Genomic DNA, 16133 nt, shown 5'->3' with positions numbered 1-16133 from the left:
ATTCCTTCTTTGCTCCAAAGAGAGAAGCCCTAGCTTGCTCAACCTGTCCTTAAGACCTGCTCTCTATTTGTGACTGCATCCTGGTAAATCTCCACTGCGCCCTCTCTAAAGCTTCTACATCCTTCCTATAATGAGGCAACCAGTAATAATGCTCCAAGTGTGCTCTAATCAGAGTTTTAGAGAGCTGCAACTTTTGAACTCAATCCCCCAACTCACAAAGGCCAACACACCATACGCCTTCTTAAGCACCTTATCAGCTTTCAAAATAAAGAATGAAATGCAGAAGTTGTATACATCTTATCCCATCTTTTGGTGAGTCCAAGCCCGATAAATTCACGTTCATTTGGCTGTAATCCCGTGGTTGCAAAAAGGAACTTCCGTTTGTTTTTGTGCCTTTTGTGACTTCAGACCAGCTGTATATTATACACAAGAGCTGTTGGCCAGGGAATGTGCTCCCATGAAGAGCCTTTCAAAAATAACCTGAAGATTCTTGAGGTATAACTAAGGTACAGGGTATCCAGAATTACTCTTCTTAGCATTGCCCTAAGATCTTTCTCATCACCTAGTTTAATTTTAGCCAGATGATGGTAAATCTGTGGAATTCATGGCCAGAGATGGCTGTGGAGGTCAAGTCATTTGGTATATATAAGACCATAAGACATAGAAGTCGAGTTTCCTCCACAATTTGATCATGGCTGGTTATTTTCCCCTTCAACCCATTCTCCTGCCTCTTTTCCACAATCTTTGACGCCCTTACCAATCTAGAATGTATCATCCTCTGCTCTAAGTAAACCCAATGATTTGGATTCTACAGTGATGTGTGGCGATGCAGTCCAAAGATTCACCACCCTTAGATAAAGAAATTCCTCTTCATCTCTAAGTGGAGGTTAATAGATTCCTTATTAGTAAGGGCTGCAGGGAGATTGGGGTTGAAAGGGATAATCAATCAGTCCTGATTGGTAGGCAGAACAGACTCAATGGACCAGATGGCCTAATTCTGCTTCTATGTCTTATGGTCTTAGCTGAAGCACAGTAACTCCCACAATACATTCTTCATACTCCACTGCACTGTCAGCTTGGATTTTTCTGCTGAAGTCTTCTTCAACGGTGTAAATATCACCCAGCCTGTTTAACAGATTTACAGTCCCCTTCGTCGAGGAACTGGGGCTTGATCTTTTTCCTCAGCTCCCTGCTAGTGAGTATGGTTAGAAATGGAGCAAAGATGGGTAAAGATATTTTAAAATTATTAGGATAAAAATAAGAAGCTGCTGGAAGAAAGCAAGTAGCCCAAACAGTAAAACTATAAGACTTAGGAGCAGAATTAGGCCATTCAGCCTATTTGATCCTAGTTGATGTATTTTCCCTCTGAACCCCAAGTCTCCTGCCTTCCCTTCATAACCTTTGACGTCCTTACTAATCAAGAACCTGTGAACCTTCACTTCAAATATACCCGTAAGAATAGCTAATGTTCCTTTTTATAAGGCAGGTAGCCATCACCTGATACCGGGAACAGTCAGTCCTATTTCACTAATTTGATTAAGTTTTTTGATGAGGTAGCTAAGAAATTTGAGAGAGGCAGAATTACATGCTTTGTCCAAATGGACTTTTGTAAGGGTCACACATGGAAGCCCAGTTCAGAAAATTAAGGCACATGGGATCCAGCTAGCTAATTGCATCCAAAGTTGACATGGTGGTAGGATGCTTTCCTAACTGGAAGACTGTGACCATGATATCCCATAGAGATTGGTACTGTGATCATTGTCGTGTGGAATCTGGGGTTCATTTAATTAAATTTTCCATCCGAACAACCACCAATTTGTGCTTAACAGGCAAATTCTCTCCTCTCTGGGTCCCATTTATTCTCTCGCCTGACGGCAGCTCGTTACAAGGCACAGCCAGTAAAGTAATCTGACTATTTTTAGTCCCCGTTGGGAAAGTGCAAAGCTCGGTCAGCCCACACTAGCTAAACTACACTCAGCCTACACTTCCTGTGACAGCTGAGATGTTTGCTGTGTGATTGGATTGGTGAAACAATTAGTTTTAAAAGAAGAGAGAAAACTGGTTAACTAACTCCCCGCCAGCGATGGTTTGCACAGCAGTGCACTTGTTTTTTTTCTGAGGGAAGAAAGGGTTTAATTATCTTTTGAATCGATCTGCTGCAGTAGATGTGACACGGTGCCCTTTTTGAAATTAGTAATCTGCAGCCGGGAATACAGCTAAGAATATCCTGAGAGAAGGGCATACAGAAGAGAACATTTCTGCTGTACAACTTACAAATTGAATGGAATTTTACAGTGGAGTTGTTGGGGGCTGGAGGGGGTTGCTGAATCCAGTGGCTATCTCATTGAGAGATAAAAAATAATCTTACACAACAGGGTAGATGCTGAGTTGAAATTTTCCCTAGCTGCGATGTCGAGAATGGAGGATCAGGATGTCAAAGGAAGGGGTTAGTCATAAGAAATCTAGAATAACACACAAAAGGAACTCAGCAGGTCAAGCTGCATCTATGGAAAGGAATAAAAAGTCAACGTTTCGGACCAAGACCCTTCGTCAGGACTCATAATAGAGTTCTTTAGCTGAGGAAGGAAAAAACACAAGATGCTGGAGGAACTCCATAGGGCAGGCAGCATTTGTGAAGGGAATTGGACAGAAAACATTACAGGTCCAGCCTATTCATCTACGCTCTGTGGCAGAATAGGGAGGTGGAGACAGAAGAGAGTGCAGATGCTGGAATCTGGAGCAAATATAAACTCAGCAGGTCAGGCACCATCTGTGGATTGAAATGGACAGTCAATGTTTTGGATCAATGCCTTTCATCTTGACAAGGAGTTCTTAACCTGGAGTCCATAGACGTCTTGGTTAGTGGTGGAGGTGTATGGCATAAAAACAGTTGGGAACCCCTGATCTAGACTGATGGCTCCAGATAAAGGCTCTCAATCTGTAATGTTGACTGTCCATTTCCTTCCACAGGTGCTGTCCGATCCATAGAGTTCCCCCACCAGCTTGTTTGTTTTCGCTCAAGATTCCAGTGTCTTGTGTCTCATTTTCTCTAGTCACCTGTGGACTCCAGATGAAAGGTCTGGACCGGAAACATTGATTGTCCATACCACCTCCATAGATGCTGCCTGACCCACAGAGGACCTCAAATAGTTAATATTTTGCTCCTCTTTCCATCATTGACAGTCTCTTGTGTCTCCAGCTTAGAAGTCCAGAACTAAAGGTCACAGTCTCAGAATAAGGGGATAAGTTGAGAACTCTTCACCCAGATGACAATTCTGTGCTTGAGAAGGCTGTGCAAGCTAATAGTGTTTTGGATATCAAGAGAATTAAGGGATATGGGGAAAAAAAATCTGTCGTAATCTTATTTGATAGAGATGTAAGCATGAAGCTCCAATTGGCCCACTCTTGCTTCTGTTAGTTAATCTCTTATATCCTGTTTAAAACACGTTTTGAGATAGCTTGTGGAAGGGTGGTTGCAGAACATGAGTCCTTTAGGACAATTCTCTCCTAGTAGTTCCATTAATCCAGACTCAGACCTGATCTCAGGTAATTCATGTTCATTCTGTGACAGAATAGGATTCCTGCCATATCCCTAAAATTGTGGATTGATAGATTTAATTGGCCACTATAAGTTGCCCCTATCATTTAGATGAGGGATAGAATCTTAGGGGGAGGTGATAGGGAATGTAGGGAGGATAAAATGGTTGGATTGATTATTTGGATGTAGTTTAGGTTAGGGTTAGTAAATTGTGGGCATGCTACGTTTGTGCTGGAAGCAGGGTGACAATTGCAGGCTGCCCCTAACGTATCCTCAGTCTGTGTTGGTCGTTGACACAGACGACATCTTTCACTGTATTTTTTTTTTGATGTTTTGATGTACATGTGATAAATAGAACTAATTTAATCTAATCTAATTTCGATGGATGCTAAATAGTGGTAAGCCATAGGGCCTATTTCCACACTGTATTATTCCCTGACTGTAGTTTGTTTGATGGGAGTCAAGAGGTTGCAGAGAGCTGTCCTGAGCCCTACAGTTGAACAGTAGAGACTCAATAGACCTTTGTCTATCAGGAGAGATTGGACAATTTTGATTGTTTTCTCTCGAACGTAGATGTTCAGAGACTTTTCCCTAGTTTGGAAAGGCTAAATACTGGAGAGCATAGATTTAAGGTGAGAGGGGTATAGTTGCAAAGCAAATCTTTTTTACACAGAGAGCTGTCGGTGCTTGGCTTGTACTGCCAGGGAGGTGGTAGAAGCAGATATGATGACATTTATGCAGGCACATGCACAGCTGGGTTTTGGAGGGATATGGACTATTTAACACAATAAGACCAAAAGAACAAACACGAGGAAATCTGCAGATGCTGGAAATTCAAACAACACACACAAAATGCTGGTGGAACACAGTCTCACCAATATATAAAAGACCACACTGGGAGCACTGGACACAGTATACCACACCAGTTGACTCCCTGGTGAAGTGTCACCTCACCTGGAAGGACTGTCTGGGGCCCTGAATGGTGGTGAGGGAGGAAGTGTAAGGGTAGGTGTAGCACTTGTTCCACTTACAAGGATAAGTGCCAGGAGGGAGATCGGTGGGAAGGGATGGGGGGGGGACAAGTAGACAAGGGAGTCGCGTAGGGAGCGATCCCTGCGGAAAGCAGAAGGGGGGGGGGAGGGAAAGATGTGCTTGGTAGTGGGATCCCGTTAGAAGTGGCAGAAGTTACGGAGAATTATACATTGGACCTGGAGGCTGGTGGGGTGGTCGGTGAGGACAAGGGGAACCCTATCCTGAGTGGGGTGGCAGGCGGATGGGGTGAGGGCAGATGTGTGGGAAATGGGAGAGATGCATTTGAGTCGGCTGGTGTGATATACTGCGTCGGGTGTTCCCGGTGTGGTCTTTTATATATTGGTGAGACCCGATGCAGACTGGGAGACCGTTTCGCTGAACACCTAGGTTTGGTCCGCCAGAGAAAGCAGGATCTCCCAGTGGCCACACATTTTAATTCCACATCCCATTCCCATTCTGATATGTTTATCCATGGCCTCCTCTACTGTCAAGATGAAGCCACACTCAGGTTGGAGAAACAACACCTTATAAACCGGCTGGGTAGCCTCTAACCTGATGGCATGAACATTGACTTCTCTAACTTCCGTTAATGACCCTCCTCTCCTTCTTACCCCATCCCTGACATATTTAGTTGTTTTTTTTTCCGCTCTCTGCCTGTTCTCCATCTCCCTCTGGTGCTCCCCCCCACCCTTTCTTTCTCCTGAGGCCTCCCGTCCCATGATCCTTTCCCTTCTCCAGCTATGTATCACTTTCACCAATCACCTTTCCAGCTCTTAGCTTCATCCCAGCCCCTCTGGTCTTCTCCTATCATTTTGCATTTCCCCCTCCCCCCCCCCCCCACTACTTTCAAATCTCTTAGTATCTTTCTCTTCAGTTAGTCCTGACGAAGGGTCTCGGCCCAAAACGTCGACAGTGCTTCTCCTTATAGATGCTGCCTGGCCTGCTGAGTTCCACCAGCATTTTGTGTGTGTTGTTTGAAGACCAAAAGAAATAGGCCATTCAGCCCATTGAGTCTGCTTCACCATTCTATCATGGCTGATTTATTTTCCCTCAACCCCATTCTCTAGCCTTCTCCCTATAGGCAGATGAGATTAATTTGTATTGGTTAGATGGCCAGTACAGAGTTAATGGTCTGAATGGCCTATCCCTGTGCTGTACAATTCTACGTTTTATATTTTATGCTTATGATAGGCGAGTCGATGGTTTGGCTGTTCTGTATTCAGCTCCTGTTTGTAATTGCACAAGCAGGCTTTGAATACAGAGCAACACACACAAAATGCCGGAGGAACTCAGCAGGTGAGGCAGCACCTATGGAGGGGAATAAATAGTTGATGTTTTGGACAGAGACCCTTTATCAGGGCTGGAAAGGAAGGAGGATGAAGCCAGAATAAGAAGGTGGGGAGAGGGGAAGGATTACAAGCTGGAAGGTGGTAAGTGAGGGACAAGGTGTGTGGGTAGGGTAGGGAGGATGAAGGCTTTGAACATATCTGCTGATACATCTCGGATACGTTCCATGGTGATGCTGTGATTCTATTCAGAGCTATTGGATTGTTATTAGGAAGCTAACTGTTTCACCTCTCAGCAAAGGAACCTACAGTCATGCACAGCAACCCAGTCTCATATATAACCACAAAATTCCCACTGCTATTTCTTCCTTCCTCACGTACCTACAAGCATGGTGAGGGAGCTACAGTCTTCTTCACTTGCATGTGGGACCAAGGATTTTGGAAGGACTTTGTGTACAGTAAATTATGTTGAAAGATCACACAGCATTTTTGTTGGTGTTGGGGCGTTACTGTCACGTGCTGAGTGAGATACAATAAAAAGCTTTTGTCTGCATGCCATCCTGACAGATCATGCCATGCAAAAGTACATCAACGTGGCAAAAAGGATTCAGGATCAGGTTTATCATCACTGACATAGGAAATCTGTTGTTTTGTGTACAGAAGTACAGTGCAATACATAAAATATATTATAAATTACAATAATAAAATTATAAAGTACGTAGAGCAAAAGGAGAGCAAGATGGTGAGGTAATGTTCATGCAGCATTCAGAAATCTGTTGGCAGAGGGGAAGATGCTGTTTCTGTCTTCAGGCTCCTGTACCTCCTCTCTGATGGTAATAATGAGAACCGGATGTGTCAAAGATGGTGAGGATGCGGCATTCTTGAGGCATTGCCTTTTGAAGATACCCTTGATGGTGTGAAGGGTCTTGCCCGTGATAGCTGAGTCTACAACCGTCTGCAGATTTTTCTGGTCCTATGCTGTAGCGTCACCATTTCAAGTGGTGATACATCCAGTCAGTATGCTCTCTATCGTACATCTGTAGATTCAGAGCAGAATGCAGTGTTATAGTTACAAAGAAGTGTGGTACTGGTGGACAAAGTGCAAGGACTATAATGAGGCAGATTTTGAGATCAAGAGTTCATCTTTAGTGAGTCTGCTAACAACAGAATAGGAGCTATCACTGAGCCTTGTTATACATACTCACAAGCTTTTGTAACTTCTGGCCATTGGGGAAGGGGGTGAAGAGAGAATGTCTGGATGATTATCTTAGCTGCTTTCCCGAGCCGGTGGGAAATAGAGGGAAGTTTGGTTTGCATGATAAATTGGGCTGTTTTTACAACTCTCTACAGTATCTTGCGGCCTTGGCCATTGGTAGCTACATATGATCATTTTATGGTACCACAAGATGGCTTTGCTGAGAATTTGCTGCACAAATAGGCTTTTACCCCCTTTGGTAACAGTTGAGGGAGGTACTGAGCTGTGAGCTTCCTCTCCAAGTAATGTCAGCAAGGTGAATGGGCAGGTAGGGGTTCTGTTTAATGTTTCATCTCGAAGACAAGGATTCTTGTATGGATTATAACCCACAATCCTCAAGTGGAATTTCTATCGATGCATCATCCTATTTAGATGCATTATGACTTAGTTTGGCAACTGTTCCACCCATGACTGCAAAAAAATTGCAGAGTTACTGATGCAGTTCAGCATATCACAGAAACCTCCACCTTGTACTTCTGCCTCGGTGAAACATAAACAAAGATCCCATCCACCCCAGACATTCTCTCATCTCTCCTCCCATCAGGGAGAAGATACAAAACCCTGAAAGCATGTACCACCAGGTTCAATGACAACTTTCACCCTGCTGTTGAATGTTTTCCTAGTACAAAAGGAATGACTCTTGACCTCATATTCTTGACCTTGCATTTTATTGCCTGCCTGACTGCACTTTCTCTATAACTGTAACCCTTTATTCTGCATTCTGTTGTTGTTTTATCCTGTACTAACTCAATAAACCATTGTAATGAATTGATCTGTATGAATAGCACACAAGACAAGTTTGTGCACTGTATCTCAGTACATTCCAAGGGCAGAAATGGCTAAGAGCAGAGGGCATCATTTTAAGATGACTGGTGGAAAGTATAGGCGGGATGTCAGAGGTTGGGCTTTAATACAGAGAGGGCTGAGTGCATGGGATGCCCTGCCAGGAGAGGAGGTAAATTTAGTTACATTAAGGGCATTTAAGAGACTCTTATATGGGCAAATGGATGTAATAAAAATGGAGGGCTATGTAGAAGGGAAAGGTTAGATTGATCTTAGTGTAGTTCAGCACAACATTGTGGGCCTGTGCTGTGCTGTACTGTTATACCAGGGGTGGGCAAACTTTTTGACTTGTGGGCCACAAAGGGTTCTAAAATTTGACAGGGGGGCCGGACCAGGAGCAGATGGACGGAGTGTTTTGGTAATACACCTCATAAGAGAAAATAAAATATCATGGGATATGTAGAAAACATGTGCTTTAATTTCAATTGAAAATGAACAACTGCATTACAACAAAATATCTGTCTTTGAAGTCCCATGGTATTTAGCTATTTATTGAAATGACTTTTAAAACACTGAAAATTAAATGAATAAAATACAGCTTTTTTTAATAGTAACAGTTATTATTTTAAAGCACTGAAAATTCTGTTATCCTTCAAGATATTATCATCATCCCTCTCCTCCTGACTGTCTTTATTTCAAAGACGGTAGGAGATGCAGGTCTACTTGTCCTGCTCCTTCTTATTCAATTGTCCCCTGTGCCAAAACTCAACAACGACCAGCCAGTATGCGGAGCGCGTTATTTGATCTGGAGCGCATTTTATATTTTGAGAACGTACGTGCACCTGCGCACTACTCATGTCCATCACTTAACAGAAATGACATGTAACATGTAAGGCTTATTGAAAAAAATATTTTCAAATGCATTTTTTACATAACACAACGAAGAAACTTATTTTTAATTTCAGTGGGAACAGTGTTGTTGGTCTCCCTTTTTAGCCAGTGCATCAAAGTCTGGATTTAGTTTTGTTGTGGCGATTCTCAGGATGGATCTGAGGTGTTGGTCAGTTAACTTGGATCTGTGGCTGGCTTTGTTGATGTTCATGACGCTGAACGCCTGTTCGCACAAATAGGTCGAGCCAAACAAAGAGTAAAGCGCAAATGTGGAGTAATACGCTGCACCTCAACAAAGGTCAATGTGTAGCGGTGTGCTACATGCAGCGCTAAAATTACGACATGGACTCAGTAACTGCAGTCGAAGAAAAAAACTTTATTCGAAATCCCCAGCCTCACTTTTAAGCCTCCCTCAACCTGTCCCCCCTGCGCAGAGGCTCCAAAGCTCTGTGCTCACAAATCCCCGCAGGCTATCTCCCTTAGCCGGAACGCTGGCTAATTGTGAGCCGGTTCGGATGTGCCAGGAAATGGGTCGCCACAAATGTATATACAGTGCGTCATCTATTGGGAAAACGCCAGAATTGCGGGGAAAAAACGTTAACAAGGTTTATTAATATAATTTCATCAAGTTCTGCGGGCCGGATTAAAAAGCTTAACGGGCCGCATATGGCCCGCGGGCCGTAGTTTGCCCATGCCTGTGTTATACATTCTGTGTAACAATTATAAACCTGTTTACCAATTTAACCTGGAACCTTCAGATCTAAGACACCAGTGCTACTAACTGAGCCACAGTTGCACTTTACTCAATGTATGTTTCTCCTTCACTAAGAGTGAAACAATACAATGAGCTGGGCTTAGTATACTACTGGTGCAAGTAATTGGCTTTATAAAACATGTATGTTAATGTAAGCTCTTAAATAAAAACAGCTCTGATAAATCTTCACACCATTTCGAGTTGTCCTCTTCCTCAGGTTTATGTTTCTGCTTGCCCTTTCTTTCCTGCCCTGGTATCTGCTGCTAAACGTTCCTGCCATAGGAAGCTCCCACTTTGACTGATCTGATCAAAATGACCCATGGAGACAGAAAATCTACGATAGTCCCAGCTTTGGGAAATTTCCATGCCTGGCGTAAGACTTCCTGACTCCTACACTCACTACCACCCTGCCTTCTTGTGAAAGCTGCATCCATCATCAAGGACCACCACCATCTAGGCCATGCTCTCTTCTCACTGCTGCCATCAGGAAAGACGTACAGGAGCCTTAGGTCCCACACTACAAGGTTCAGGAACTGTTAACACCCTACAAGTATCAGGCTCCTGTACCAGTGCAGATAACTTCACTCACCTCAACTCTGAACTGATTCCACAACTGACACACTCTACAAAACAAGTTCTTTGTATTATTTATTTACTTATTTTGTTGTTATTATTTGTTGTTCTTTGTATTTGCACAGTTTGTCTTTTGCATATTGGCTGTTTCTTACTCTTTGTATATAGTTTTTCATTGATTCTATTCTATTTCTTCATTCTACTATGAATACCTGCAAGAAAATGAATTTCATGGTAGTATACGGTGACATATATGTACTCTGATAATAAATTTACTTGAACTTCGAAATGCGTTGCCACTTTCAGGGAACCATGGACTTGCACCCCAAGATCCCTCTATACATCAGTACTCCTCCGGGTCCTGCCATGTACTGTATACTTTTCCCATTCATATAGATGAGCATGTGGGGAGACTAATAAAATTGGATAGATGTGTAGGAGTAAATGGGTTCCTGATGGTCAGTGTGGACTTGGATAGGATAATGCAGGGCCTGTTTCCATGTTGTGTGTCTCTAAGACTCTAAAGTTGCCAGGGAGGTATAATGTGGCCTGCTACATCAAGGTCAATCAGATCACACAATATTTTAAGATGCAGGAGCGGAATTAGGCCACTTGACCATCATGGCTGATTTATTTTCCCTCTCGATCTTATTCTCCTGCCTTCTCCCTGTAACCTTGACACTCTTACAAATAAGAACCTCTGCTTTAAACATGCCCAGTAACTTTGGCTCTACAGCCATCTGTGGCAATGAATTTCACAGATTCAATATCCTCTAGCCAAAGAAAGTCCTCCTCATCTCTGTTCTAAGGGGATGTTCTATTTTCCCCCATAGTTGAAAACATCCTCTCCAAGTGTACTCCACCTAGGCTTTTCAATATTTGATAGGTTTCAATGAGATCCCCCAACCATTCTTCTAAACTCATGCTCACAAAGAAAACTCCACACACTGTACGTGATGTCAGTCAATACTGTATATCATTAAGACTAAAATTAATTGGGAGAAGTTTGATGTGGCTCACTATATCACTGTCACTCAGATCATACACTACCTGCCACATGTGATTCCTCCTAGTATTCATGCTCACTCTCTACTCTTTAGAATGTATTCCAGCAGTACAGTTCACCCTTCAAGGCATCAAAATCCTTGGGCTACATCCTCTCCAAAAGGACCAGCTCTCCAAGGACTGAAGATCCATGGGGGCTCATTGTTTATGAGCCTAGACACACACCATTAAGAAGCATCTCTTCTTAACCTAATCCTGCTTTCACCAGCCTCTTACTTGGGAAATAAGGACACAAATAGATCTGAATAGAAGTTGCAATTAGGATTCAAGAACTGAAATACCTGGTATGTTAGCAAAATAAACACTTCTTATTCTTACATCATTATTCTTGTACCATATCTATTCATCAGCAGTTTCTAACAGAGTTAATAGGAGTGTGATCAGGAATGAGAACGAAAGTGTTTTCGTCTTTCTGTAGACAGTCACACTGAAGCCACATCTTTGTTCTCTCCCACCATCCTGCCCACCTCTACAGCCCTGTCAGCCATTCTGAGAGTTAGTGTTCATATTTAGGAAACTTGAATTGGTTTGGTCTACATTGGGGCAGTTACGCAGCGGGAGAGGAGAGAGAGGGAGGGACAATGTGGGGGAGAGTTATAGAGTGGGCAGAGAGAGAGAGAAATAGAGAGGAGGAAAAAGATACTGTAAAGAGAGGGATGGAGAAGAAATTGGGGAGGAAGAGATATATAGAGATGGGAGAGAGATATATAGAGAGGAGAAGAGAATGACAGAATGATAGGGAGGGAGAAGAGTGAGAAATAGAGAGGGAGGAAGGGAGGGATAGAGGAGGAGAGAGTAAGAGAGATAAAGTGGCAGGGAGAGAGAGAGAGAGAGATCCTTCCTGCGATTTTTTTTGCCTTGCCCTCCCACGGAGAAGGACTATCATCTAGAAACAAATGCTGCCTGAAGTGATGCCGCCCTGTATGTCAGTTCTGATGTAAACTGAATGTATGCAGCCAGCTCCACACTAGTGCACGCCTAATCTAATCACCAAATTCCAGTCTACCAAATCACTTCACATTCTTTCCCATGATGTAGAATTTCAGCACAATAAGTCATTACCACCCAGGTCCTATCACATATCTTGTTCCTCTGAACAATGCTCATCCCAAATTACTGAATGCTTTTAGTGATGCCATCACGAGTTGAGTAAGATGTTCCCCTAAGGAGATGTCTTATCCATCAGTCTTCGGGTGGCTGTAGAGGCCAGTCTGGGATCTACATATTCTGGTGCAGTGTGGATACTAGTAAGTGGTGGCTGTGGTTAGGGGTTGGGTCTTCTGGTTGTTCATTCTCTCTTTTCATGGCTGTTCTCTCAGGCACAGTGGAAATTACTGTCATGCAGGTCTGCTCCTTCTTGAGTGTGTCTATTGAGTGCAATGCCTTCCCAGTTTTTAGATGTAATGTTGAATTTTGTCAATCTGATTTTGATGTTATCATTGAAGCATTTTGTTTGCCCACCAGGTGCATGCTAACTTTCCTTCAAATGGGAGTTTGGAGAGATGTGAGTTAGGCATTCGGATGACATGATCTATCCATCTAGGAGATGGAGGTCTTCTTCAAAGTGAGCTTGATATCATTGTCATCCTCATACTGAAGCTTCATAATGATGATGACTTTGTCCTTGGCCTTGAACTGGTTGAGGTTGAAAAGCCTGTTGTCCATTCTGTACACAAGTGACAGGTCCTGGCCAGTGATGTGAAGGATGCAGCGATAAAGATGGTAAATAGGCTGGGCACAATGATGCAGCCCTGCATGACTCCTGTACTGACAGTGAAGGGTTCTGATTCAGCCCCACTGTTGCTGAATACCATGGCTGATATGCCATCTTGCAGTAACCTCAGTATTTGTAAGTAGTTGTCAGGACAGCCATGTCTTAAAAGAGTACACCAAGGAGCTTGGTGGTCTATGAAAGCCAAGTACAAGGGTTGCCTTTGTTTGTGGCATTTTTCTTGTAACTGAAATGCTGTGAAGATCATGTGTGAAGTACCTCTAGATGGACAGAAACCAGATTCACAGAGTACTTCTTCAAGTAGTGGAAGGTGTCAGTTGACAAGGATACGTGTAAGCACTTTGTATGTTGTTGACAGGAGGGAGATGCCTCTGCAATTACCGCAATCTGCCTTGACTCCCATCTTGAATATGGTCACTATTAAGCAACCCTGAGCTCTGAGGGTAGTTGATCCTTTTCCCAGACCAGGTGCGTATGTGGTGCTGGAGTGCAAGGTCCACTTCCCTTAATGACCTCTGCAGGGATTCCATCAGAAACAGTGGCTTTGTTGTTTTTCAGGGTCCTGATGACATCATGGACCTTCACACTGGCAGGTTTCCCCCATGTGTTCTCTCACAGATCTCTAGAGGAATTGGTTGGTAACTTCTGGTTCAGCAGGTGCTGTCATGGTTAAGAAGTTCTTGAAAATGCTCTCTCCATTGATCATTGATATCCTTCCTATCCTTTTGGAAGTTCTTCCCACTCTTTGAGTGTAGGGAGTTTAATCCGAAGTGATTTGGACGATGGACTGCTTTGGAGGCACTGATTAAGTCTCTTGTGTCATCAGAGTCTGCTAATCTCTGGATTTCCAGGGCTTTCTCAGTTCACCAAGAACTCTTTAGCTCCCTCCACATACAGTGGACATTTACCTTGGCTCTGGAGTACGCTTCTCTTTTGGCCTTGCTGCTGTTGTCATTCTGCCATGCACAAAAGGCTTTCCTTTTCTTGGAGATAAGTTGTTCTATGTCCATGTCATTATCTTCAAACTGAACCTGATGTTATCTAGACTTAATCCCAAGGATGTTTTTACAGGTATTGAGGATCAAAATCCTCCAGATATTCCTGTTGGAAGTTTTCCCTAAATGAGGTCTGCAGGTGCTGCTGGATGGCAGAGTCAAGCAGGCTCTTGAGATGTAGTCTCAGCCTGGTTTGCCTTTTATGAACCCTCCTCTTTTTCATGAGTCTAATGGATATGGTGGGGCAGATCAGGCAATGATCTGTCCAGCAGTTATCTGTCCCAATCATAGCCCTTGTGATATTCACATCATGGCACTCTCTAGCTTAGACAATGATCGTGAGTGCAGCCAAGATGCCTTGAATTTATTTTTCTGGTGAAAGAGAGTGATGATCAGCATAAATGATAAGTAGTGCTCCACTTGAGTTGATGTTGCCAATGCCTTCCTATCCTATGGTATTCCAACGAAGGTCGAAGTCCCGACCAGCCCTGGCATTGAATTATCGTGTCTTCCTTGGGGATGTTCGGCAGTGTCACATCTCGGCAAGTGTAGAAGACCTCTTTTTCATACTCATGTGAGTCCAGAATTGGTGCATGAGCACTCACAACATTTGCCATCTGGTTGTTGGCAAGCTCCTTTGGATTGTCATCACTGATCCTTGCTGGAAGTTCAGAAAGTTGACTGGCAAGCTGGTTCTTTATTGCAAACCCAACACCATGAATGCTGGGCTCGTCAGCTGTCTTCCCTTTCCAGAAGAGGGTGTAACCACCCTTCTCCCCCTTAGTTGCCCTTCATCTGAACAGCTAGGTTAATCTAGCATCTCCTCAGTTCTCTGGCAATGATGATAGTTTTCCTCTCTTGTCAATCACTAGTTTCACTCACTGTCCATCAGAGTGCACAAACTCCAGGCTTCAAAGACCACGGTTCTTTGTTTTAGGCTGCATAAGTTGATCCCTCTGGATGCTGTAATCCTGCCAGGAGGTTGAGGCAGGCTATTTTTAGGAGGCCTTTTCCAGCCCCTTTCCCGAGTGGGGTGTGTAGCATGGATCCTAAATAGGATTGCTCACTTGTGGGTGCAGCTGCTGAAGGGCTCTTCCTGCCTCAGTCCAAGAGCTCAGCGACTGAATCAAACACCCACTACCCAATGTGCCAGCTCATGTCTAGGGGCTTCTAGACCTCACAGTCCTGCCCCCTTCACCACCTACTTACTGATCACCACGGAACTTAATCCAGGATGTTAGGGTGCATTCTGTTATTGGAGAACATCTGTGTATGACTTTTTTTAAACACAGGAAAGCTGATGCACAGGCAACCACAACTCAGCCTGTGCCAGATCAGGGTCAGGGTTACCAGCAAGGAGTGCAAGGTGACAGTGTTCCTTTGCATTCACTGATATTGTGATATGTTATCTTCAGCCAACTCCACTGTTGAGGTCTTGGTTGGATTGCTCTTTGGCTGGAACACCCCCCTTAACCGTACCACCATGAGTAACCCTACCAGGCGCTAAAATCCATAAGGCATCACTCTCAGGATCTCACAAGCTTCACCACCACAACAAGGCAACGATCCTCAGATGTACAACCTGCTTTCAGTACACTGAGTATAATCAGTAGCCTGTCTAACTTCTGTCACAGAATTAGATCCAATTTTCCACAGTAACGTTGAGAGTAAAATACCATCAAATTATTTTAAATTGTAGAAAATGTTGATGGACCTTCCAAATACAGGCAGTTTCTGTCTCACTTGACCACTTAAAACCTTCCTTCATAGAATCATAGAACCCTATTACATAGGGTTCACCTAGTCCTCGCCGAACTTAATCTGTCTGACTATACCCCTTACCATAGCCCTCCATACCCCCCCCCATCTCTGTACCTATCCAAATTTCTCTAACGCGAACCCTCTTTCACCACTTCTGTTGGCAGCTCATTCCACAATCTTTCCAACCTCTGAGTGAAGAAGTTCCCCTTCATGTTCCCCATAAACATTTCACCTTTCACCCTTAACCCATGATCTCTAGTTCTAGTCTCACCCAACCTCAATGAAAAAGCCTGCTTGTTTTTTACCTGTCTAGACCCACATAATTTTGTATATCTCTATCAAATCTCCCCTCATTCTTCCTACTCATTCAACTATTCCCTATAACAAAGGTTCTCAAGTCCTGGCAGTATCCATATAAGTTTTCCCTACACTCTTTCAGTCTTATTGATACCTTTCCTGTAGGTAGGT

The 16133-nt window shown here is 43.5% G+C and overlaps 1 protein-coding gene and 1 long non-coding RNA gene across 8 annotated transcripts in view; one reads left to right on the top strand and one right to left on the bottom strand.

Moving 5' to 3' along the window:
- Positions 1 to 16133, top strand: part of smarca4a (SWI/SNF related, matrix associated, actin dependent regulator of chromatin, subfamily a, member 4a) — a 216958-nt gene that overhangs the window by 76599 nt on the left and 124226 nt on the right. The window lies entirely within an intron of this gene.
- Positions 6515 to 16133, bottom strand: part of LOC132406370 (uncharacterized) — a 147363-nt gene continuing 137744 nt past the window's right edge. The window contains exon 6 of the long non-coding RNA XR_009516147.1: positions 6515 to 6893. This is a non-coding gene — a long non-coding RNA (uncharacterized LOC132406370). The remainder of the gene's footprint in view (positions 6894 to 16133) is intronic.

The sequence above is a fragment of the Hypanus sabinus genome, chromosome 16 (genome assembly GCF_030144855.1).
Source record: "Hypanus sabinus isolate sHypSab1 chromosome 16, sHypSab1.hap1, whole genome shotgun sequence".
NCBI lineage: Eukaryota > Metazoa > Chordata > Chondrichthyes > Myliobatiformes > Dasyatidae > Hypanus > Hypanus sabinus.
The sequence above is the reverse complement of the archived record's forward strand: the minus strand, read 5'-3'. Positions and strand labels throughout refer to the sequence as shown.